A 26663-nucleotide genomic window follows, 5' to 3' on the forward strand; every position below is an offset into this window, starting at 1 on the left:
CTATGCTGTCAGTGCATAGCCTCACTTGGGGCTTGAACCCATGAACCATGAGATCGTGGACTGAGCTGAAACCAAGCACCGGATGCTCAACTGACTGAGCCACCCAGGTACCCGGCTTTTTACTTTTTAAATGCTTGTTTAACAGTGGAGTTCGTTTTGTTCTAACTGAGCTGCTCTAGTTGACATGGGAGGGGGACTCTCAGATCCCTGTGCTCTGTCCCATCTGTCCCATCCCTGTCCATCTGTTCCCTAAGATCCTGGGACTCCATGTAACACAGCTTGAAAACCATCAAATTTGAAAACTGTCAGACTTGAATCAGACTTGAAAAACATCGGACTAGAAAGGTGTGGGAGGGCTCAAGTGAGGGCGTTGTCCAGCCAAGGGACACTGCTGGGACCATTTCTTCTTCTTCCCATTGTCATCCCTCTGATCAGAGAGCATCCTTCCAAGAGAGTGACTAGTCAGAGCCCATCTCAACACCCTGTTCTTCGGGAAGCCATTCCCAACTCCCCCACTGGAATAGGAACCCTTCCGTCTGAGCTCCTTCAGTGCATCTGTTTCTCTGGGGTTCCTCTTGTTGTCTCTCTTGGTGGTGAGTTGTGCTATCCCAGGCTGACAGTGAGCTTCTTGAGGCCAGAGACTACAGCATATGCATCACATCTCTTCAGCACCAAAACAGCATGTTACATATAACAGGGACTCAGGAAATGTTTGCGGAATGGAGTTGAAGAAACCATTTTATTTGGTCACTATTTATTTATTAAACAATTTTTTAATTAGTTTTCTTTAAACTAATAAAAGAGGGCATGTGGGGGAGGGGCAGAGAGAGAGGGAGACACAGAATCGGAAGCAGGCTCCAGGCTCTGAGCTGTCAGCACAGAGCCCGACGTGGGGCCCGAACTGACGAACCGTGAGATCATGACCTGAGCTGAAGTCGGACGCTCAACCGACTGAGCCACCCAGGCTCCTCTATTTATTTATTTTTAATGTTTATTTATCTTTGAGGTGGGGCGAGAGAGGGAGACAGAGAGAGAGGGAGGCATAGAATCCGAAGCAGGCTCCAGGCTCTGAGCTGTCAGCAAGAGCCTGACTCGGGGGCCGAACTCATGAGCCGTGAGATCACGACCTGAGCCGAAGTCAGACACTTAACCCACTGAGCCACCCAGGTGCCCTTGGTGATGGTGCTACCTCAGGCTATTTAGATAATGTAATTAGTGTACAGAAATGCTGTGTAGAATCTAAAGTCATGATCCTATTGTCTTGCTATTTTCACAGTTAAGGGCATTTTAGTATAGGGATCAAAGATTGTGTATAATTGGCATAAAGAGGAAGCCTTGAGTTTTCCAGGTCTGAAAGTGGATGACCACAGAAAATCACTGATTAATGTGTGAAGGCTTCAAGGAAGAAGTGTGTGAGTTAATTCCACTGGCGAGAGTGGCTCACCTGCTTGAAGCATAACATTGTGCTAGTTGCTGCGGGGACAGAACAGGCATCTTTGTGTCCTGCCTCACCTCCTCTCGGCCCATCTTCTACCCCAGCCATTGCTGAGCAACCAGCCTCGCACAAGTATAACCGACAGCCTCTGGCTTCAGCAGCACCGTGTATCTCTCTCTGCCCAAGGGTTTCTGGAGATCACCCCCCAAAGGCCTGTTGGATCTCATGCAGTTGCCACTTGGAAGGGCAAAGGAATCGACACCCCACGGGTCAGTCCTTGACCAATGAGGGAAGGGGGGTAAAATGCTTTCTCCTTCTGTCCTTTGGGTGGATGATTCTGAGGCCTATACTAGTCGCCTTCAAAGGTCCCAGTGCGATCGAGCCCTGGTGAGCCACACAGAGACCAGCCCATCGATACACCTTTGGGCTGGCTTTTTCTCTCCCCTAGTTCTTCGCTCCTCCTCCTGGGATCCTTCCCAAATATCCTACCACATGTAAGCTGTTAGCACAGACTCTGCTGTTAGTGGGGAACTCAGGCGGCAGTCAGGGGACTAAAGAAGGTACTCGGATATTTTCCCTGTTCTTTGAGAGCGTTTTAACCCTTTGGGGAGTCTTGTGGAACATTTGGTTACTTTAGAAGGTACCATGCAGGTAGAGGCCAAGGTGGGTGATTCAGACAGGGAGGGTGCTAGTGGAGAAAGGAGAAGGGAAGGTCAGTATGAGAGGGACTCGGGGACCGGGCCCACCCTGGGAAAGAGTCGGGCAGGCAGGGAGGAGGGCGGAGGAAACCCCGGTGTTATGTATTCGGTAGGAGTGAGCAGAAAAGCTTCCTTGGGGTTATCCTAGGGAAAGAGTGGAGGCACATTTGGAGTTACCGGATCGTGCACTATCCCGAATGCCAGGCATAGGATTTCCACCTCTCCTTGGCTTTGATGAAAAGTAAGAGTTGCTTTAGGGAATTTGAAAACTGGGAGGCTGTCTCTGGGAAAGGAAGACAAAGGGCTAAGGAACTGTTGAGACCTAAAATGGGGAGCACGTGAATGAGGGGCAAACAGAGTTCAGTGACTCTGTTGAAGACTTCATCGGGCATCTGCTAGGAGCAAGATTCCCTGGGGAGTCCACAGAAGCCACCTTGACAGGGCTTTCACCACTGAGGAAAAAGGCCTCTGTGTAAGGTTTAGGGTAGTTTAAAGGGGGGGGTTTCTCATGGGCCCCCAGAGTCGACTTAAATTATTTTGATTATAATTTTAAACATGTATGAAATACAGCCAGGTTTAAACTCCTAGTACTTAAAGCTTTATATCCATAAACCCAAAAGAGCTTTACACGTTAAAGACAAATAAAGTGACAGAACCAATAAGGTTCAAATTAACAACGCGGATTTAATATGATGGATGGTGTTTTGTGTTAACACGGAACCACTTCTGGTGAATGAGCGTGACGCGGGTGGCTCAGCTCGGACGGAACACCCAACTCCGGCCTGTTTCTCTGTTTGAGCCACTGAGAAACCTTTGTTTGAACAGCTGGCCGCGATTGAAGGCGTTGTTTGCCTACGGAGGCCGCCTCTGCGCTTTTCTCATCAGCCAGAGACAGTGCAAGCCGCGTCATTCGTTGCCAGCACGGCCCTAAGCACAAGGCAAAGGTGGGTGCTGGCCTCTGTGTGGCAGAGGATGAGGGAAGCAGGGTCGGAAGCAAGTACGGAGATGGAGGCCGGAGGTAGGAAGAAGTTTGGGAGAGAACTGACAACCTCTCGCAAGACCGGGAGGGCGGCCAGGACCGGATTTTGTTCAGCTGGTGTCCCAGCCAGTTTCTTGGGCTATTAAGTTCCAATGAAATGGCGACTTAGAGATACTTTACTGGATCAAGGGACCCCCACGTGGCATCCGTGGGTGGAGTAGATATTTGTGAAATATTACATTATTTACCATCTCCTGTGCAATTTTATGCAATCACGGCATCGAAAGGATCCCTTCCTACGGCAGGGGGCTGGGTCGCGCAGTTCAGGTGTTGGGCTCTCTCAGCCCTTCCAAGCCTCTGTCCTGGCTCGTCCCACCCCCCTGCTGCAGCTATTTAAGGGCTTCCCTGGTAGGGCTGGTGGGAGGTTCTTCCGGACGCCTCCTTCCCCGAGGTGGGTTCTGTGGGCCAAGGGCCCTTTTCCTTTTATGCCTAGAATCGGGCTGGAGGTAAGGCGGCCTGGGTTTTAATCTCAGCCTCTCCATTTCCTGTTTGACATTAGACGTGGTCTCTTCGTCTGTACAGTGGGAATAATAATAATGCCTACCTCGCAGGATGAATGAGTTCACGTACATAAAGTGTTTCGAAGGCTCCGCGTGTCGTGAGAGCTACCCAGTTAACGATGGTGGCGTTCCTTACATCAGGGATGTCTGACCTCGGAGGGAAGCCCTGGGCTTGTTGTTTGGAGAATGTACGCAGGTTTTGCAGGAGAAGCCAATGCTGACGGTTCCGAGGATTCGGTTAGAGAGGCCACACCGGGATAGAGACAACCATAAATGATCACGGGCCCTCGTTATTTCAGACCTTATTAACTCGTGTGTTTCGACTTTGCGGAGCGAGGAATTTTACCTTTGCAAAGAAAAGACGGCGTTGAAGGAACGGTGTGAAGAAAACAGCATAAACAAAATTAAAAGGGCCTTGTCCGGGGCACTTCAGAAAATCTTGCTTTCTAACGTTTATTTTGCATTAAAAAATGTGCTAATTATGTGTCAGTTTTACCTGTTCATTATAGCAGGTCCCCGAGGACCGTGGTTTGGCACAGTTGGCTCTCCAGACATTTTGCTGAGTCCGACAGGCCCCCGTGTTAGTTCCCCTGAGTGCACCCTGAGGCAGGGACAGGAGGAAGCAGCAGAAGGGGGATGCACTGGGGGAGTCGCTGAGTGGGTTAGTGCTGTGGGCAGCTGGGGCTCAGTCCCCGCGGAGCTCCGGGAGACTGCGCAGAAAAGGCTTCCACTTTCTCCAGCTGACTCTTAAAGCTCTTTATCCGTGGATTCTCCTTGTGTTGAGGCTTGCTGGGGGTTAGGGATGTTAGCTGCCCGGTGCCTCCCGTCCCACATGGTCCCAGAGGGCTCTGGTGGCCAGAGAGCTTTCAGGGGGAGACTGGCTGGTATGGTATGGGCAGGTGGCAGGTAAGATTCCAGCAGGGACTGAAGAGCCCTGGTGGATGTGGGTGGCGGCTAAACCATTTTCAAGTCCTGTGCTCTCTGCAACACCTGTGGCTTCTGTTGGTACTCAGCAAACATTTTTATTATGCTTTTTTAAATTAACTTGTTTTATTTTTCATTTTTAAAAATTTACATCCAAATTAGTTAGCATATAGTGCAATAACGATTTCAGGAGTAGATTCCTTTGTGCCCTTTACCCATTTAGCCCATCCCTCCTCCCACAACCCCTTTAATAACCCTCTGTTTGTTCTCCATATTTACGAGTCTCTTCTGTTTTGTCCCCCTCCCTGTTTTTATATTATTTTTGTTTCCCTTCCCTTATGTTCATCTGTTTTGTCTCTTAAAGTCCTCATATGAGTGAAGTCATATGATTCTTGTCTTTCTCTAATTTCACTTCGCACAATCCCCTCCAGTTCCATCCGCGTAGTTGCAAATGGCAAGATTTCATTCTTTTTGGTTGCCGAGTAATACTCCATTGTATATATAAACCACATCTTTATCCATTCATCCATCGATGGACATTTGGGCTCTTTCCATACTTTGGCTATTGTGGATAGTGCTGCTATAAACATGGGGGTGCATGTGTCCCTTCGAAACAGCACATCTGTATCCCGTGGATAAATGCCTAGTAGTGCAATTGCTGGGTCGTAGGGTAGCTCTATTTTTAGTTTTTCGAGGCACCTCCATACTGTTTTCCAGAGTGGCCGCACCAGCTTGCATTCCGTTTATTAATATGCTTTGATGCGTTTTGCAGATACATTTGCTAAATGCCCTCCGTGGGGAGTTCTTATCTTGGAGATTCCCTCTTGTGGTTCAGTCTCAGAAATCGGGAGAGGGTGAGAGAGAGGAAGGGCTCTGGAGGGAGCCAGGCCCATGCAGGTTGAGAGAGGTTGATGAGGCCGAGGAACATGAGGGGACCTCGGGTGCAGCTCTCAGTCACATGGAAGGGGTCATCGCATGTCTCCGTGAACCGATGGCTGGAGCAGGGCAGGAGTCTGCTTATCCTCGTAAGAATGAAAGGGTTGGCAAAGTTTAGTCTGCTTGTGCTAGATAGTCTAGTTGTGATAGTAAAGTGGTCAGATTTTAGACGGAGGTGGGAAGGCTAGGTGGTGCTGAAAATGGATCATGTAACTGCAGGGGCAGGGTCTTCTTATGTATTTGGAGGCAAAACTTGAGATGAGCATCGTGAGACCTGGGTAGAGCAGACAGTTGGTAACGTATGTTGTGATATGGTGCACCTGGAGGCAAAAGCCCCGGGTAGAGTCTGAAGTTCAACCTGTTTCATCTCCAGGAGGGGATAGGTAATTTATCAGGCTGTGAAGATTTAGAGGGGCAGATGTATTTGCCACAAAGCACTCCTATCCTTGTTTTTTTGTTTTGTTTTTTTTGATGGTGGAATATTTTTAAATGTTTACATTTAATAAAATGCCTTTAATAAAATCATGCAACCCAATATGATTATGCTATTTACAACATCATTGCAGGTCTTATAAAAATGTTAATTCAGAATATAAATGGGACACACATCTTTTTAATTTTGTTCTTAATCAAAGTAAAATAGTGGTAGGAAGATATAACTAAAAATGTCCTAAAGAAAAAAAACCAGTCCTCCTTCTCCCATATCCCACACCAGCTTTTTAGAGGCAGGCACTTGAGAGGTTTTTGGTTTCCTCCTATAGAGCCATATTTAAAAAAAATACAGTGCTGTTTCTTGGGCAGTATTAGATATTCCATATTAACTTTGTGATTCAGTTGATTGAATTTCCGTACTTATACCCCTCCCTTTATCCACCTCCCTCTTATTTTCTCAGTAAAACTATATCACAATTTTTGGTTAAATCCTTTGTCAATATTTACATCATTAGGACTATATATATGTCATTTACAGCAGAGCCAAATTGTATACCATGATTATATTTACTTCTTGTACATTGTTCTATTTGCCTAGAGGTCATAATGGCCTTTAAAAAATTTTGCTCAGTGCTTTATCTATTGCTTATTTCTCCCGAAGATTCTACTAGATCTGTCAAATACCTATCAATATCATTTGCCAAACAACTCAACAGGAAAGGTACTTGAAGTTTCGTTTTCCCCTCTGAGACCTCTGTCATTCCTGCTCTGATTGGTTTCTGTTAAGGCGGGTCCTGGGATTTGACCACAATCTTGATTGCATTCCCTTTTCCATAGGGGTCATATCTTTTTTCTTACCTTTTTTTTTTTTTTTTTTTTTTTTTTTTTTTTGCTGTAGCACATCCTATAGTAGCTTCTTTATTTTTTAAATTCTTTTTAAAAAATTTTTAAAAATTAAAAACAATTTTTTATTTTTGAGAGAGAATGAGAATGCAAGCAGGGGAGGGGCAGAGAGAAGGAGACACAGAATTGGAAGCAGGCTCCAGGCTCTGAGCCCAAATTCACCAACTGCGAGATCATGAACTGAGCCGAAATTGGATGCTTCACCCACTGAGCCACCCAGGCACCCATAGTAGCTTCTTAAAAAGTATATTTTTCAGTTGTTGTTTGTGTGAAAATGATTTTATTCTTGTATTCTTGGTTGACAGTCTGACTAGGTAGAGAATGGTAAATTGAAATGAACGATGTCTCCAAAGTGAGAATGCGTCTGTTGGTTTCTAGGTAATGAAATGTGATGCCACTTAATCTTGTTTCTTTGTAGGAGACCTGTTCCCCTCCCCCCATGCACCTGTTGCTCATAAGTCCTGAGCGGCCCTGGGCTCTGGTAGTGAGCCCTCCCTCCTTGTCTGCATTCCCCCTTTCAACCTGTTGAGGTTGTAACTCCGGTCAGGTGCCCTTTTCCACCTGCCCTTGTCTCCTAAGAATTTGTTAAAAGCTTTCATGAGTTGGTGTTGTCGCTTGTTCTTCATCTCTAGGGGGTTGCAGCTCTTTGTCTTCCATAATTCCTTTCCTTCTGTTGGTAGAGTTGACTCACTCTGTCCAATTAGAAATTCTTTTACCAGAAGTAAAGGAGAACAGCCTGGAAATTCCCCAGGAAAATAACATATTCGAAGTCTTTGGTTTAATAAGTAAATAAGACTTTGGGTAAGATGAGAGTGTAGCAGAACAGGGTAAAGGAAAAGAAGTGGAAGAAAGAAGGAAGAGGGCTGAGAGAGAATATGCCTCAGTGAGGGACTTTATAGCAACCTGTCAAGAGGGGAAAGAGTTGAAATCTAGGCCTGTCCTGTCCAGTGTAGACTGCTCATCTGCTGTAGGTTAGGGAATTGTTATTGATAATGGATTTATCAATAGGCATTAGTGTAGTATCTTTATCAAGTGCTATTACCTAGAACAATTTTTGTGCTTGTTGGCCCCAGAGGGCCCTAAAACACAGGACTGTAAAATGAAGGACATTGATTATGCAAAACAAATCCTATCCTGTCCCAGGAAAAGTGCCAACCCTCCATCAGAGGAATACCACTGGCATCCTGGAAGATGAAATGCAGGGTCCAGTGGCACATGGACGTGCTGTATGAACTGAAGACTGGAATCTGTCCTGATGGTTAAGGGCCTTTCTCTTTTTCATCTTGTCCCTTACTTTTTTTTCTTCCTTCACCACTCCTCTGGGAATCGGAAGGTTCTGAATGAATGAGAACCAGAATAGCTTGTTGATGTAGCTCTAAAGGTAACCATTATGGCTTGTTTGACTATGGTTTCCATAATCAAAGTATTTCTTGCCCATTTTCAGGTGGATCAAGGCCACAGAGTTAGAAGAAAAGTCTAAACTCTGGAAATAGTCTTGGTCAGCCAGGAACCTCTGAGTTTCCATCTGTCCACAGTCTGTCTCATGCCCAACATTCTGAGGACACCCCTGACTCTTTTCCTTTAATGATCTTTTTAAAAAAAATTTTTTTAAAGTTTATTTTCATTTATTTTGAGAGAGGCCAAGACAGCATGAGTGGGAGAGGGCCAGAGAGCCGAGGAGACAGAGAATCCCAAGCAGGCTTTGTGCTGTCAGTGTGGAGCCCAACGTGGGGCTCCGAACTCCTGAAACCGTAAGATCATGATTTGAGCCAAAACCAAGAGTCAGACGCTTAACTGACTGAGCTACCCAGGTGCCTCTAATAATCTCATTGTCCCTTTGTCTTAAGGTCCTTGAGCATATCCCAAATATCCCACCTGTCTCAGCCTGCTTTTCCTCTCTCTTGATCTGTCAGAGGTACACAGAAAAATAGAAATTATGCCTAAGTTGGAGAAGAGTGCTGTTTTAGAATCCAATGAGGCAGGGAGAGCAACATCATGATTTGCTGGCTATTCAGGTGACCAGGAGGCTGTCCCCTTCCTTGTCCTATGACTAGTGCCAGGGCGAGGATGTCACTGTCTGTTATTCTGAAGATCCCCTGACGACCGTACTGTGTTGGTCATCCTTCAGTAGCCATGGCAGCAGACGGCAGGAACAAGAGTGGTTCCTTCTCTCTGCCCCCCCCCGCACATCATCCCCTTGAGGAGTCCAAGGGGGAAGTGCTTGCATCACGTAGAAGAGAGTGCAGTTGTTCGGGATGGTGCACCTGCTTCAGGGGGATGTGGAGTCTAATCCCCTTGTCTACACTAGTGGCTGCTGTGAACTCCAGCACACCCTGAACTTCTGACTCCTCGCTTCTTGGCTGTATAACGAGGGAGCCAGAGAGTCCTGCAATCTTTTGATCTAGAACGTACTATGACATTATTGGCAGAAATATGTTAGAATTGCATGCTGGTTAACCCTTTCTTAGAGTGATGTTAAACGTTGTTTTTAAAAGTTTCAAAGCGATGGACTTCCATCTCTATGGATCCATTGTAGTCTGATAATGAATATCGAATATCAAGAAGCAATGAGCTTTTTTGCCCCCTGACCTCTTTTTTAACATTGCCAAGCATTGTCCTCTAGACCATCAGCTCTAGGAGGGCAGGTCTCCTGTTTCTTTATTTTACTATTTTTTGCAAGATTTTATTTTTAAGTAATCTCCACACCCAATGTGGGGCTTGAACTCACAGCTTGGAGTTCAGGAGACGCATGCTTTGCCACCTGAGCCCGCCAGCACCCGTTTCTTATTTTAGAGATCCCTCCCAATATGTGCCTGTCCACATTACTGGAAGAGGGAGTTGATCACATTTTGTTTCCCTGGCACCTAGCACGGTGCCAGGCATGTGATAAATATTTGTTGAATTGATGCCTACCGTATGGTGTTCTAAGTATTGTGAATGTTTGAAATTGCAACAAAAGCAAGGTAGGGATAGGAGTATTGTATTTTATTTTTTCTAAGAAGAAATGTGAAATAAGAACCTTTCAAAGAAGATTACAAAGCTGCTTTCTTTCTCATTACTCATCACTTTGCTCCTCCCTAGAATTTCCAGTCCGATTATCTCACCCAACAGTCAAAAGGGAAAAGTACAAAAAGAAAGCTTCCAGAATTACCTAGTATACTTACTCTTCTTCCCTGCCCCCCTCCCCTTTTTTGGTCCTTTATGTGCTTTGGTTTGTTGGATGACCAAGGATAAAAGAACTATCTGAGGCCCCCTATCAGGATGTTAATTAGTTGTTTCTTGTCAAAGGAATTTAAAAAATACTTCTGAGAAAATGTCTGTGTTTGATTTAGAAGAGAACTTCTGTCTCAACCCCTCTTTTGTTACTTGACATTTTCAGGTGTCTCCATTTAGCTCAAGAGGTGTTAAGACATTTAAAGAAGTTCAGAAACCAAAAAAAAATTTTTTTTAGTATACTTTAAAACCTATATGCCATACATCAGGAAGAGAAAGTATGGCTATAAAATCTGGGAAACAACTGAAAATAAACTCTGCTACTTAGCTACTCGGAAGGAGGTGAAGTCCGGTGTCCCATATACCGCCTGAAATATACTGGAAAATAAAGTTGCTTGCTGTTTTAATTATAGCTGGCATTTGCGACCCTCCAGGTGAAGGAGGTCAGTTTGCTGGAAAATTTCTCTTGGCACTGGAAGCTCAGGAAATAAGATGGGACAAGAGATGGAGTTGTACTTAACTGTTATTTCTCATGGACCCACAAGTTACTTTCCCTTTGTTAGTAGACATTGTATCTGCCAAGTGGAGGTCGCTATGCTTGGTGAAGAGTGCTCCCTTCCCTAAAGGGCTTTGGGTTAATTGGGAGTGGGAAAGGAGCAAGACATTTATTAGGGGATGACAGATTTTGTGGAATGAGGGATCAGGACACTAAGAATGCAGGGGAAGGAGATGCCATCTTGAACTGGAGTGGAGAAAGAGGACCTCAGAGGAGGTGTGCCTGACAGGACACCTGGTATGTGGGTGAGTGGAGAAGATTGGTAAGAACATTCTCAGTGGAGGAATAGCATGAGCCAGAGCTCAAAGACGAGCAGTGTATGGGCAGCCTGGATAGATGGGTGGGGTGGTGGTGCATGTAGGGTATTAAGAAGAGAGGAGGCAGGAACTGATGTGTGAATAGCCTTGGAGATGTGCTGTCTGAATCTGGACCATCTTTCCCTGAACCTAATCCCCTTTCTACTTCCCTTTCAACACCTTCCACTTTATTCTGGGTATACACGGAAACCCCTTGGGAGAATGCCATGATAGCAATGAGCAGCCAGTGATGCTCTGATCAAGGAAATGACCTGTCCTGGACCGTGGTTATATAAGAACTTAATTCAGTTTGTTTTGCCTTGTTTGTAGTGGCAGGCTTTTTATGGACAGTGGAGATGCTGAGTTGGATTAGTGGTTAGTGTTGAATTCACAGGGTCAGGTGGGGTTCTTGGTCAAGAAACACCCTGGGGAATTTTGAGCTTGAAGTCACTGGTCATCCCTGAGAAGGAGGCCCCTTGTCCTCTTTGGTATTCCCCACCGAAGCATGTGTGTGGGGCTAGTCCACATACTTGGTGAGCAAAGAGTAGGAAGGTATGAAGCAGGCTTTGGGACCAGGCAGATTTGTCCCATGCAGCTCTACCACCTTCAGCGCCCGTGACACCGGAGCTTCACAGGCCACCGACCACGAAAACCAGGGAAAAACCTTGAGGGGAGAAGTGGGGTATGACTTGTCAGCTGTCCCAGCTTCTCCTCATTGGACATGGTGGCCACAGGCACCAGGGAGTTGTCTCATTCCTTGGGCATTTGGTTCGCTTACACCCGCTCTTCTACATTGAGTCTAGTTCTTGCCTTCCTTCACTCCAGATTTAGCTTGGAAAGGCTTTTTGATTAAAACCAAACCAAAAAACCCCCTATTTGGTAAATTTGAGTCACGAGGGCGCTATGTGACACACATCTGTAGTGGGTGGTTCTAGGACTTTGCTCTGGTTTCTGGCATGAATTAATATTTAACGTGCTTTGAGCTTTATTTTAAAAGACCCAAGTTAATTGATGGTACATCCAAAATAGCCCCGATCTTCTTGGGCTAGTCCTAGTGCCTGGTACCAACGAAGAGGCCTTATTTGGAAAAAAGGTTTTTGCACGTAAAATTGAAGAGCTCACGATGAGGTCATCCTGGGTTTAGGTGGACCCTAAAGTCAGTGACAGGTGTCTCTATAAAGAGAGGATGCAGAGCTATGAAGACACCCAGAGGGAAGGCCTCGTGAACACGGAGGCAGAGATTGGAAAGTTGGGATGGAGGGGCCACTGGCAAACCACCAGACACTGGGAGAGTTAGGGATCTATTCCGGAAGGAGCCAACCCCGCCGTCTCCCTGATTTTGGACTTCGGGCCTCCACAGCCACGAGAACGTAAATTTCTATTTTATGCCACCCAGTTTCTGGTGAATTTGTTATGGCAGCCCTGGGAAATGCCAGCCTCCATGGGGTGGGGCTTGCTCTTGTCTCTGTGGTCCAATCCCCTTTAGCCTCCTGAGTGATTGTCTTTTATTCTGTAGATGTTCTTTTTTCCTTCTCTGTGAGGTTTTTCATGCTTGTAGAGTTAGATTTTTCCTTCTGTCCTGTATTTTCTGTCTGGGTCTTTTGGCCCTGACCTCTGCCCCTATCTGAGTGGACCCAAGGTGAACCACAGGATATAAAAAGAGTTGGTCCTTTTCCTCCTCCAAAGCTGTGTCAATTCTAGCACACCAGCTACTGCTTCCCTTAGTGATTAGGTGACTGTTAATCTGTTCAAACTGGGACACTTTTGAGTGTTAAAGGAGACACTGTTGATACTTGTAACAAGTGTAAACTGAGATCGTCCCAGATAAACCAGGACATCTGGTCAGCCTTGTTATTGGTCATATCTAGAAACCAAATACCAGTCCCGTTGGGCCTCCTTTCTGGTCTTGTCAGCATTAGTCGGGAATAATTGCTTGCTCAGCCTTAGGAGGAATGAACGCTGCGGTACTGTTAAGAATCCTTGGCCTTCCTGCTCCCTTTTCTCTTGTTCTTTTGTTCTCTCCAGACGTCGACTTTCTTCTTAGCTCCAGGGTCGGGTCGTCAGACCTCTTCTGTGAGGCAAAGCAGCCCCTGGACCCCTAACTTGTGCCCATTTTCACCACGAAGCGTTTTAAAGATGCAAGATCGGGGCTATTTTGGATGTACCATCAATTAACTTGGGTCTTTTAAAATAAAACTCAAAGCACGTTAAATATTAATTCATGCCAGAAACCAGAGCAAAGTGTTTGTCATGTTTCATACATTAATACTGCATGGGGCTGCCTCTTGAACCATCTGGAGGGCCGAATCCCGGGGCCCGTGATGAGGGTGGGAGGCAGTTGCTGGAGTTGTTTTGCGATTCCCACACCACTCCACGGCTGAGAGAACAAAGAGTCTTCTGTTGGATGTTCCTCCACAGGGTGGGAGCTGGGCTGTGTTCTCTAAAATTAGCTTCTTTTCCTCTGCTGTTGTCACAAATGAGGAGTCTTCCAGGAGGATACTCGCCATCACAACTGATGACCTAGAAATGCCAAGTGCAATTAAACACTATGATCTGAGAGCGATCACCCACGTTGCTCCTCAGGAGAAATGGATGACCGCGCATGAGGTTTTAGTTACCAGATTCAAACTGGGGTCTAAGGTTTCTCCTGTGGACATCTTTGAACTCCCACAGGGCCACATCAAGAGAAGCTGCCACCAGCTGCCCCAGGGTAATAGGTTACATGGCTGACTGCCCATTTCAGGGATGCCCTTAAGGATGGGGATCGTGTTGTCAGGTTCGTTCATGTGTTCTGGGCACTTAGCGTGGTGCCCAGCAGCTGGGACATGATCAGGAGATGTGTAGTGAATGAATGAATGAACGAGCCACTTAGAATAGAAAGGGTCCAGCATTTCCATTCACTGAAGCCATCAGTGGCTGAAAATGAGATACTACACGAGAAATACTCCTATTCCCGAATGTGCTTCTTTATTTAGCTAGTTGCATTGAAATTCTTAACTTTTTAAGTTGTGGTATAATATATATACAGTAAAGCACAGAGATCCATAGCGAAGAGCTCAGTTAATTTTTTCCCGTGCACCTACCCATGTTCCCACCAGTCAGATCGAGATAACCTTGCTCATGCGCAACGAGGCTCCCTTGTGCCCCCTTTCTGTGGGCAGCTCCTGCCAAACGTAATCGCAGTCTTCTATTATCGGGTTGGTTTTGCCTGTTCTTGAACTTCATGTAAATGACAGCATAGAGTATGTGGTCGTTTGTGTTTGGCTTCTTTCACTCAATATTATGTCTGTAAGATTCATCCAAGTTGTTAATTGCTATGTAGCAGCAGTTTGTTCTTTTTATTGCACGGAGCCGTCCCATTATATGAATCCACCGCAGCCTATCCATTCTGTTTGGGCCATTTCCAGCTTTGGCTATTATGAATGAAACTGTGACGAATGTGTTCTTGTACATGTCTCTAATTGTACATGTATTCTCAAAGTTCATGTTTTAGTTATAAGGAGGGAGGGGGGGAAATAATAATAACAACGGATACTTCCTGAAAGGTGACTGAGCCGGGAATGATCGTAAGTCGCTACGCAAATGCTCTGTAGTCACAGCCCACGTATGCTTTTTATCGCTACATCAGTGTTTCCCAACGTTGGACCTTAACTAGAGAAACCTTTAAAAGCAAGACAACCTCGTGAGTACAAATTGATGGGATCAGTCAGCCCCTGAAATCAGCTAACTTTTTTTGTTAATCTTGCCCCTCCCCACATTATGCCCCTACCATATTACCACCTACTGTTGCTGTCCCTTCGCTAGGATGGGAGCTCGTCAGATGTGGGGCTGAATTCCCCACACCCAGTTCTATGCCTGGCCCTGGTAGACTTTCAATAAATATTCTTACTTATAAGGGAACTATTCTTAAAGATGATTCTTGAGCAGGTTGATTTTGAATCTCCCGGACATTTTGCCACAAAATTGTCTTGGACCAGTAAAACCCAACCCTTTGGTACTGAGTTGGAATGCCAGTGGCAGCCACCAACATCTACTTGTCTAAGAGAGCAGGTCTCTCAGGTGTTTGCTGGTGTTCTTGTGCCCTTTTTTTTCCCTGTTAACCTGATGTTAAGCAGTTTAAAAGTTTTTTTTTTTTTTTTAAAGATTTTAACTAACATACAATATCTCAAGCGTTCTGTTTGTGTGTTGAGGGTTGTAACTATCACCTCAACAAGAAGCAGACCATTTCTATCACCCCATGCATTCCCTCCTCCATTGGCCACCTCTCCCCAGCTGTAGGCAACGACAGATCTGACTTCCTTCAGTACAGATTAGTTTTGCCTGTTTTGGACCACATATAAACGGAAACGTGGTGTGTGCTTTGTTGTGACCGGCCTCCTTTGCTTATCGTAGTATTTTGAGATTTACCTTTGTTGTGTGTATTTTTGTTGCTGGGTAGTATTCCATCGTAAGAATAGCTCACCCTTCGTTGGCTTTGTAATTGATGGACCTTTGGGTAGTTTGTCCTTTTTGGCTATTTTTAAGACCGTTTGGTATTACATTTTTGTGCCAGTCTTTTTGTGGAAGTAGATTCTCGTTTCTCTTGGGTGAATAAATGTCTGGGGGTGGGCTTATTTGGGAAGTGTATGTTTAACTTGATAAGAAACTGGCAGTTCTTCAAAGTGATGGAACCACTTTACGCTGCCACCAACAACATATGGGTTTTGTAGTTCCTCCACATCTTTACCTACATTTGTTATTGTCATGGAGCTATTTTAGCCAGCTCTCTATTTTTTTTTTTATTTTATTTTTCAATGTTTATTTACTTGTGAGAGAGAGAGAGAGAGAGAGAGAGTGGGGGAGGGGCAGAGAGAGAAGAAGACACAGAATCCGAAGCAGGCTCCAGGCTCTGAACTGTCAGCACAGAGCCCGATGTGGGGCTCAAACCCACGAACTGTGAGGTCATGACGTGAGCTGAAGGTGGAGGCTTAATCGGCTGAGGTGCCCCCACAGTTCTGGGTCTTTAACATCTAGCTTGAGCCTCCATTCACAGCACTAGGAGCTTTTTTTTTTTTTTTTTTTTAACATTTATTTATTTTTGACAGAGGGAGACAGAGCAGGAGCGGGGGAGGGGCAGAGAGAGAAGGAGACACAGAATCTGAAACGGGCTCCAGGCTCTGAGCAAGCGGTCAACATAGAGCCTGCAAGGCTTTTTTTTTTTTTTTTTGTTTAAGTGACAAGGCTCAGATTGCCTTAGGGTTTCCTAACCTGAACCCTTATTGTACTTTTGTTTGTTTCCTTCTTGAAAAAAGACTTTTAACTCATTCCAGTTTTCCTGTTCTTGTTTGTGAGGTCTGAAGTTCCAATGGAGCTTTTAAGGCTGGACCACCATCTGCTATTGGATTTTTGGCTTTAACTACATTGAACTAGAAAAACAAACTCTTCAAGAGTAAGGATGTTGTCTGACTTAATTGTCCCCCCTCGAGTTTGCAGAACAGCACTGCCACATAAGAAGTATTTGTTTAATGAATACATTTAAACTATGGAAGCGAACATATTACACTGTAATCAACATTTAGAAATTCATTAGGGGTTTCTGATAGTGCCAGAGTTTTTTTTCTTTTTCTTCGTAAAATCAAAATAGAATATAGTTTGGTGAAAAGGGTATGGAAGTTAACCAAAGAAAATAGATTAGAATTATTGATGAGTAAAAAAATTTTTTTTGTGAGCACCGGAGTGTCTCAGTTGGTTGAGCGTCTAACTCGATTTTGGCTCAGGTCATGATCTCGTGATCATCTCATGAACCGTGAAATTGAGTCCCATGTTGGACTCTGTGCTAACAGCATGGACCCTGATTGGGATTCTCTCTGTCTCTCCCTCTTTCTCTGCTCCTCCTCCGCTTGTGCATGCTGTCGTGTGTATGCTCGCGAGTGTGCGCTCTCTCAAGATAATAAACATAAAAAAAAATTTTGTGCTGGCACAGTATTTGGTTGTCCATGTGGTATGATAGAAGGGGGCTGTTGAAAGTTTCCATTTTACAAAATCTTTCTCCCACCAGATTGGCAGGACTAAAATATAAATTAGTAAAGATTTGTTTCTTGGCTAAGGTATTCTTATTTTCATGAGCTCTCTTTTAAAATTCAAGATTTTAAGCAAGAGCCATATGCATCCTTGTTGAGAATTAGTTTAACAGACTACTCCTTAGTTCCTTCACCACGTCTGGGGAAGCAAGACCCAGGAGAAGGCTTGGTGCAGTGCTTTGTTTCCTGAGAGTGAGGGTGGGGAGGGATGGGGGTAGGGTGTTGGGAGGGTAATTAATGTACCTGGGTGTGCTCTGGCACGTGAATGTGAGTTAATGTTGAACTTGAAAAACAGAGTGCAGTAGGGCAGGTATTGGGGGGAAAACATGACCTCTGTCCAAATTTTGTCTGTGAGGCTGTTAAAGATCAGATTTACATATAGAAAGTATAAAAGCCATTCCCTACTTTCTTTCATTCCTAAAATCCCGTGCAAAAGATGACTTCTATGTTTTAAGGAAGGTTTTGTTCTCAGAGATAAAACAAATTAGGAACACTTAAGTTTTATTTCTTAGACCTAATCTGCAAGGAAATATTCTCGGTCTTTAATTTGTTCTTTTCTTTCACAGTTAATCCCACAGTCCGCTTAAATCCATGACTAATCCAAAGATGCATTTAGTTTCATATTTAGTCTTCCCTTCCCATCTGCCTAGTAGTTTCCGTCTCTGCCCACGTGTGTTTGAGACCTCCAGTATTTGATCTTCATGTTTCGTTTCTCATTGACTTCTATAAAAGGAGTCTATCTGGAATATAATAAAATATCCGACAGTTGTACACACACTGCTAAATAAAATGGCTGTAGTGAGGACGCTGTGCTGCTTTTCTTGGTTCCTACCGCACTCTGAATACGATCCTTCTCCTTCCTGGGGAGTCAAAGCCTGAGCGGCTTCCTGCCCACTCTGCCTTCTTTCCCACCATCCACCCTGTTGTCCACAGCACTTCTGGCGTGCCGGCTCCCTCTGTTCTGTCCTGCTGGACGGGGTTTTGCACATCCTGTTTCCTCACCTCCGAACACTTCTCTTGCGTGACCTAGAACCTTCAAGTCTAGGCTTACAGTGAATCCCCGGTGAAGCTTTCTCAGACTGACAGCTTCTCCCCATTTATTTCTTTTCATTCATAGACTTTGATTTTTTAGAATAGATTTTATTTAAGTGTTTATTTTTAAGAGAGCATGAGAGGGGAAGGGGCAGAGACGGAGGGAGACAGAGAATCCCAAGCAGGCTCCGCACTGCCAGCACTGAGCCTAACATGGGGCTTGAACTCTCAAATTGTGAGATCATGACCTGAACCAAAACCAAGAGTAGGACGCTTAACCGACGGAGCCAGCCAGGCGTCCTTTAGGATAGATTTTAAAGAAAACCTGAGCTGATAGCACAGAGTTCTTGAATAGCCCCTGCACAGTTTCCCCTATTGGCATATTAGTGGGGGACATTTTCGACTAATGAAACAATATTAATGACTATATTAACTCCACATTTTTTTTCAGATTTCCTTAATTTTTATCTGATGTCCTTTTTCTGTTCCAGGGTCCCATTCAGGATATGACATCACATTTAGTTGTTTTGTCTCATTGGGTTCTTCTTGGCTATGACAGCTTTTCAGACGTTCATTGTTTGTGATGACCTCGCCAGTTTTGAGGACTGCTGGCTAGATGTTTTGTAGGATGCTCCTCTGTTGGAACTTGTCAGAATTTTTTCCCCCTCATGATTAGGCTAGATAATGGGTTTGGGAGGAAAATCATGTACAGTGCCATTTTCATCATAGCATGCTAAAGGCACATCCTATCAGTGTGACTTATGACTGTTGATGTTGACCTTGACCTCCTGGTTGAAGTAGTGTGTGTCAGATTTCTCTACTGTAAGTTACTCTGGACCCCCACCCTGCCCCAGCCTCAACTGTCCTCTTGGGAAGGATGTGAGTAGACATAGCCCACAGCTGAGGAATGGGCAGTTATGCTCCCCTTCCTTTGGGGAGGAGCATCTACATAAGTTATTTGGAATTCTGCGTGAGAGATTTGTTTTCCATTTATTGATATATTCAGTCATTTACTCATCCATGTAGACTCAAGTATATTTCATACTTTGGGTTATAATCCAGTGCTGCTTATTTTTTCCCCCCAATTCTACCTTTGACCATTGGGAACTGTTTCACTTGGCTCTTGTGTCTCTTTGACCTTGTCTGGTCGATGTGGGCATTGACTTAGTAAATTATCTTTGAGCATCTTCTTAATTTCTGACACCACAAAATGCTTCAAGGTAATCTTGTGTATTTCCTGTCCAGACCTAGAATCAAATATTTCTCCAAGCATCCTTGGTTCCTTTTACTGGAGAATGGTGTTGAAGACCAAGATTGGGGTGCCAGTGTGCTCCTTGCTACTGGAATATTCCCCATGTATTTTTATTACTGTACCCGAAACTTTCACTAGTAGCATGAATTGTGTAGTATGTTATTTGCTTTCTTGTCTGTCTTTCCCACCTGTATTGTCTGCTCCATGAGGTAAGACATTGTTGCTTCACCCATAGTACCTGATGCATAGTTGACCTTCAAGAAACATTTGTTGAGTGAGAGAATAAGTGAATGAATCTTGGCTGGAAAGCAGGACTTTGATCGAGAGCTTGAATGTTCATTCAACAGCTGTTTAAAGCCCATATTTCATATGAGTGGTGGTTCAGACTATAGGGGTTTCAGTGTGTAAAGTTTTAAACACATGTTAGGTTGGTTAAAAGCTGAACAGGTGATATTGAGGATTCCCTTTCTGTACACAGAACTTACAAATTCATTAACTATGATGTTCACATTCTAATTCTCTAGTCAACTTGTTAATTAAGCTTTATGATTAGAAAAGGTATATATGAATTCTAGCTGAGTATTACACCCTGTAGGTGAGATAGCTGGATAGTAAACCCTTTTTTCTTTGCTGGTAGATACAATAAAGACATTTTTTTTTCCTTACTGTTTCCCCCTCCCTCAGCTGCTGTGGGCGAGGAGGTACAAGCAGAGGTACAATGAATGTGCTATAATTGCTTTTTCTCTGTTAAAAGTCACATTTTGGAACAAAGCTAGAGACACGTGGTTAGCCATGTAGTTAAGCACACAGGGCTGGAGCAGGCACTGGGTAGGGGAGGTTACACAGGTAGTGTGAGGGAAAGGGTCAGAACTGGTCGGATCCCAAGCTTCAGCCTTCTGCATGGGCCAGTGCACCTTCTAGGAGGTGCTAGAAAGGCTAGAAAGCCCATCCTTTCAGTGCAGAGCCCAGACAAACAGTGTACTCCATGTGGGGGCCTCGTGGGCGTGTCTCCCAGTGAAGAGCAGGGCCTCAGTTCATCCAAGGGACTCAGGAAAAGTCTTTCAGGGGAAGTGAGGGGAGAGGCGGCATACCCGGCCCAGAGACTTGGACACAGGGAGGTGGGGACTTGTCTGCTGGAACTGGAGTTGATGGTAGATACAGGGAGAAGAGCATGGTGCCAGGACTGAGTTCACTACAGGGTAGACTTGGGGTCCTGTGTCTACGGCCATACCACCCTGAACGCGCCCGATCTCGTCTGATCTCGGAAGCTAAGCAGGGTCGGGCCTGGTTAGTACTTGGATGGGAGACTTGGGGTCCCGTGGGCTGGCACCCCATAGTTGTCTCTCGTTAACCAGGTCCAGGGGCCAAGTGGGGGGGAGTTGGTCACATGACCCCAGCCCTAAGTCAAGGGGAAATGCTGGGCCTGACTTAAGTGTCCTTGGTTATTATCTGACCTTTAGCTCTGGCTTACCTGATGACGAAATTATTCTAAGGTCACTTTTGGTTGCATACGGGGTCAGCCAGCAGAATTTGATGTTGCCCCTGGTCTTTAACTCAAAGGTTGGTTCCTATGCAGCATAAATACCTATGCTCTCAGCCCCAGCAGATCGAGTCTCTTCTGGGCTCTGCTGTGCTTCACTTCCCTGCTGTACCTAGCGTCTCTGGTTTCTGAAATCTGGGCAAGGAAGATGCTGTGGCTTTCCCTGGATTTCCTGGAAATCCTAGTTTAAAAGGGCCTCTTCTTTCCAGAGGAGACCTTTATTTCCTCCAGACACAGAGAAACGGCCTTTATTTCCAGTCTCTTGTAAAAGAAACATCTAAAGTTGGCAGCATGGCAGGTCCGCTCATTCACCCCTGGGCCATGCATTTTGTTGGAAAAGAGTGTTTTACCTTTTCATGCAGCCGTTCTCAAACTTGGGGGCGTCCAGGAATTCAAACGGCCGAGTCTAGGCCCTGCCCTGGGAAAGTCTGGTCGTGTAGGTCTGAAGCAGATATAGGTCACCTTGGTTCCACGCACAAGTCGAGAGCTCCCCGGCCCGTGGGGGCTGGGGGGTCACTGTCACTGTAGGACCTACTAGGTGCTGAGCTGCTTCTCTTGTGGCCACAATAGCTCCTGCCCAGTTATGGTGCCTTTGAAAATACTTTGCTGCCTAAATCAAATGCATGCCCAGGGCCAGAATGTGCAGTGGTGGTTCGTTCGTTCTCTCTCTCTCTCTCTTTTTCAATTTATATTTTTAAAAGTAGGCTCCAAACCCAACGTGAAACTTGAACTCCTTACCTCAAGATCAAAAGTAGTTGCATGCTCTACCCACTGAGCCAGCCAGACTCCCCTGTGCAGTGGTTCTTCTAATATTTCTGGAAAACTTTAGGTTTAGGGAGCTGGAGAGAAAGTATTGGGACAGCAAGAGGAAGGGATATATTGAGAGCTTACTCTATGCCAAGCACAGTACTTTGCACTTTTGTATACAGAATCTCATTTAATTCCAATAAAACTGAACCAAGTAGGTAGTCACACCTTTGTTCCTGGGGGAGGAAACTGCTGCTCAGAGAGGTTAATAACCTAACTTGCTGAAGTTTCCATAGGTAGTGGGTGGCAGATAGAGAACTTGGGCTTAGGTCTGTCTGACTTCAAGGCCAGTGGCCGTCCCACTCGTCCCTGTCACTGCCTTCTCTTCCATGCTGCCTCTCCGAGGAGAGAACACACAGCCCCAGCTCCAGCATGTGAGTGGCTGGTGGTCTGCGAGCTACTCACGGGCAGGGTGCTGTATTGGGAGGTAGGTAAGAACACAGATTCTAGAATCGGATGCCTGGAAAGGAATCCAGATCCTGCCACTTCTTAGCAATGCAACACTACACACGTCAGTTTCTTGGACCTTGTTGCATCATCTATACATAAAGGGTAAGAATATCTATCTCGTGGGATTGTTATGTGTACTAAATAAGTTGACCTAACACGTAGTGCCTGGTATATAGTGGCCACTGTTGGAGTATTAGCTGCTGCTTTATTACTGTAGCCACTATTGATTTTGGTACCCTTAGTGCTTAGCATGACCTGTGGCCCATTATTGGGGCTTAGGGACGTTGATGAATACATACATTCATTCTTCTTCCGCTTCCTCTCAACCTTCCACCATTCTTTCCTCCCTCTTCTGTGCATTCTCTCACTCCCCAAGCCACAGAAGTTAACCTACTTCCCCTGCTTTGGATGTTTGTGACTTCACGTGTCCACACGAGAGGATTTCAAGGAGAATTGTGACAAGGCACAGAGAGATGAGCATCTACCCTTATCGTCTGTGTTTGTGTTTCTGTGGGTGGACAGATCCAGAAGACTATGAGTATCTGCATGAATTCGCACGTTGGGGCATCATTCTGCATTTCTGGGGTGGATTATGAGGAGTAGCGAGGATGTATAATTGCTGACAGTGCCTCACGTGGTGCTACTCTTCTTGAATTGGGTATCAGCCTGGGGTTTTAGAGAGGAAAGATTTGATAGATTTGATAGTGAAATCATTTTCCTTACCTGCTTCTCCCTTCTCCCTCCCTGTGGGAGAGTGGGAAGATGGGCTGTATGCAGAAGAGCTCAGGCTGGAGTGATCAGGTAGGAGGCAGACAGAGAAGCCTTGTGTGTTGAATTTAGCAACTTGCCTTTTATCTCCGAGGAATCTAGCGAGGAGGGATGGGGTAAGATAGTTGCATTTTAAAATGAAAACTGGAGCATGGGGGATGGGTTTGAGAGCTTCCATGCTGGAGGCGGGGAGACCAGGAAGAAGGTGACTGTGGCAATCAAGGCTCTGATGGAAGCAATGAGAGGAGAGGACAAGGGTGTGAGCTGAAATCAGCAGGGCTTAAAGATGAGTTGGACACTTCGGTGAAGGAGGAGTCAGGTGCTTTGTGTGGGAGAGTGGGTGCATGACGCTGCCATCAGCAGAGACAGAATACAGCTGGAGAAACAGGTGGGACTGGGGGTGAGACAGGGATTGAGCTGAGGACCATTGGAGTTTGGGATAGTCCTAGCATGCCCAGTGACAGATGTTAAAGAAGCTGTTGGATATGTAAGACTGAATTTTGGAGGAGGCACATCTTCTTGTAGGTGGTCATTGAAGCCATGAGTGAAGGTGAAGTTGGCCAAAAAGAACCTATGGAATGGAAGAGAAGAGAACTGTGTTAATTTCCTGTGTCTGCTGTGACAAATTGCCACAAACTTCAGTGGCTTAAAACAACCCAAATTTATTTAACACCACAGGATGTCAGAAGTCTGAAATGGGTCTTATGGGACTAAAATCAAGATGTCGGCAGTGCTGTGTTCTTTCTGGAGACTTGAGGGGTACAGTCTCTAAAGGCTGCCTATGTTTCCTGGCTTGTGGCCACATCGCTCTTACCTCTGCTTTCGTTATAACTTCTCTGACTCTGACCCTGCCTTCTTTTTATGAGGATCCTCATAGTTACATTGGTCCTCCCTGGATCATCTATGCTAATCTCCCCTTTGTACCTGCAAAATCCCTTTTGCCACGGAAGGTAATCTATTCACATGTTTCAGGCATTAGGATGTGCGCATTTCTGGGGGGCAAGTATTCTGTCTTCCATAAGGACCTGAAACAGAACTCCAAGGTTTACTGTCCTTAAAGGCACAAACAGAGGGTGAGGAGTAGGTGAAGGAGTCAGAAGTTAGAGTAGGGAGAATGAGGAGGCCATGGCTTTGAGGATGGTTGGGGGTGGGGGGAGATGGTAGAGAACCTCAAGAAGAGAGAATGATTGTTCCTGTCCAATGCACTAGGTTCTATAAGATAGAGATCAAAAGATGACCATTGGGCTTGACCACCCACAAGCAGTTCATTTTTTCAACAAGCATTTACGGAGCGTCTACTTTGTGCCAGGCGCTATGCTAGGTGCTGAAAATACAGCAGTGATGGAGGCACAGCCCCTGCTCACACCCTGGTGTTGGGGAAGACCAGCAAGAATCGAGTAAACAAATTGCATAGTTGTGACTGCTAGGTGAGGAGTCAAATTAGCAAACGTGAAAGAGAACGACTGGGGAGCGCTCTTCAGAGGTGACATCCGGATGATGAGTGACTCATTGAATAGCGGGGATGCCATTCTAGGCACCGGAAGCAGCTAGTGAAAAGGCCCTCACTGGTCTGGGCCCTAGCTTGGCCGGGACAGGGAGGTGCTTGGCATGGCTGTAGCACGAGGGTGAGGAGAAGGGCGGTGGGGGATGAAGTTGGGAGAGGCTGTGCATCATGGCTTTGGGATTTAAATGCCAGGTAAAGAGTGTAGATTTTGTTCTAAGATTGTGTTGGAGGAGGTCAAGGGTGAAACGGAAAGACTGGTAAAAGAGGCAATTGCAGTGAGAGTTTATGCTGGTTTCAGCTGGGATTGTAGTAGTTGTTAAGGGTGAGTTCTGTCCTCCAAAAAGATCTGTTGAGCCCCTGGTACCTCTTAATGTAATCTTACTAGGAAATAATATCTGTGCAGTTGTACTCAAGTTACAATGGGACCATACTTGGTTAGAGTGGGCCCTGATCCAACATAACTGGTGTCCTGTTTATAAGAGGGAAATTTGCACAGAGAGAAGGAGAGTGCCTTGTGCCCACGAAGGCAGAGATGGGAGTGCTGTGGCTTCAAGCCAAGGGACACCATGGCCACCACCAGAAGCTAGGAAGGATTCTCTCCTACAGGTTATGGGGGGAGTGTGGCTCTGCTAACACCCGATTCTGGAATTACAGCCTCCAGCACTATGAGACCCGTCCATTTCTGTTTTAAGGCACCCACTTCATGGTAGTTTGTTATGGCAGCTTAGGAAGCTGATAAGTGGAAAAGATGGGGATGGGATGGGGGGGGGGCAGGTAGAGCTGACAGGATTTGCTGATGGATTGAGAGTGGGAGGTGAAGGAAAGGGAGCAGCTGAGGACAAAGTCGATTTGTGGCCTGAGCAACGGGGTGGCTGATGATTCTCTTTCCCGAGATTGGAAATAGTATGGATGGAACAAGTTTGGGGAGCAAAATCGAGACTTGCCTATGTGAGTCAGAAGCTGAGCTGGAGGTATAAATTTGAGGGTCATTAGCATATAGATGGCATTGAAATAATGAGAGTAAGTGAAGTCACCCGGGGAGAGAAAGTTTCAGGCAACCCTGAACGGCCTGGAAAATGCCTCAAGTGGAGGAAACCGTGTTTTCAAACATCGGATGCCCTGGACTTTTTAGGGGTTCCAGTGGGGATGTGTGCTACTTGCACAGATCTGCCTGGTGAAGTTAAATGTGTATTTCTTTTATGTGGTCTGGTTTGAAAACCTGTCCAAGCTATTTTGAAGCTTCCTGTATCGAGAGGCAGAATCTGTTTTTTCCCTCCAAATTCCTCCCTCCTACACTGGCCAGTAATTGCATCAGTCTTGGGATTTGCTTTGATGAATGTGGCAGAAGCAATATCATGCTAGTTGCAGAGCACGGGCTCTGGAGGTCTTGAGGCTTCTGACTTGACTCTCTTGAGTCCCCACTGCTCCTCCATAAGGATGCTTGGGCTCTGTACTAACAATGGTCTGGGTGCAGCTGGGTGAGACCAGCAACAGAGCCACCCAGTCAGCCCTCAGAACTGGGGGAAATCCTACACTGTTGTTTTCAAGTCCCAAGGTTACAAACTGGTTGGTTACACAAAGGGATGTACTTGGTGTAGCGCTTGTAGTCACTTAGGTAAGATAGTACGGAGGGAAATAGCTGACTGCTGTTCCGGGTCATGGAAATAAATCGGGATTTAATCTAGATATGATTAAATGGAAATCCAAAAGGTCGTGGAATAATACATCATTCATGAAATGATAAAATACAGAAGGCACATTTCAGAGAGCAAATGGCACTCAATAAATCATTCCTTCAAAAAATATTTAACGGTCTACTTGCTACAGTATGCCTGGTGGGGCAGTAGGTGAGGGGTACAGAGGTGAATGAGACGAGGTCTCCATACTGTCATGGATTTAATGGAGTTTATTGTTAAGTGTGTGGCGAGGAAGGGCCGTGGAGGCAGAGAGTGTGGTTAAGGACAACAATGGCGGCTGTTGATGGACTGGGTCCTGTGTACTTTGTGTCCCTATCGAGACCTCACCACAACCCTATGTGGTAGGGATGATTCCTCTCCGTGCTACGCATGAAGAAACTGGGCCTTGTGATGGATAAGCAGTGTGGCCAGGGTTACCCAGCTGGAAAGGGGTGGGTAATACTACCAGCTGTGTCTGACTCTGCAGTTTATACTCTTCCCACCAAGTGTCTTTTATTTTCCCATTAATCCCTCACCCAACTCCGGTTAGAGGGCCAGATTGCAGGGTGGGCTTTGGGGTTCCTTTCTGGGTTGGCAGTTGGCATTGGGAGGATTGATCTTGAGTTGTTGAAAAATCACTGTG

At 45.6% G+C, this 26663-nt stretch overlaps 1 protein-coding gene and 1 pseudogene across 1 annotated transcript in view; both read left to right on the forward strand.

Annotated features, from left to right (window-relative positions):
* The window catches only part of TMEM178B (transmembrane protein 178B), a 358912-nt gene that overhangs the window by 40812 nt on the left and 291437 nt on the right, over positions 1–26663 (forward strand). The gene's annotated exons all lie outside the window — the stretch shown is intronic.
* LOC122214610 lies at positions 20493–20600 on the forward strand (annotated as a pseudogene).

This window comes from Panthera leo, chromosome A2, assembly GCF_018350215.1.
Source record: "Panthera leo isolate Ple1 chromosome A2, P.leo_Ple1_pat1.1, whole genome shotgun sequence".
Classification (NCBI taxonomy): domain Eukaryota; kingdom Metazoa; phylum Chordata; class Mammalia; order Carnivora; family Felidae; genus Panthera; species Panthera leo.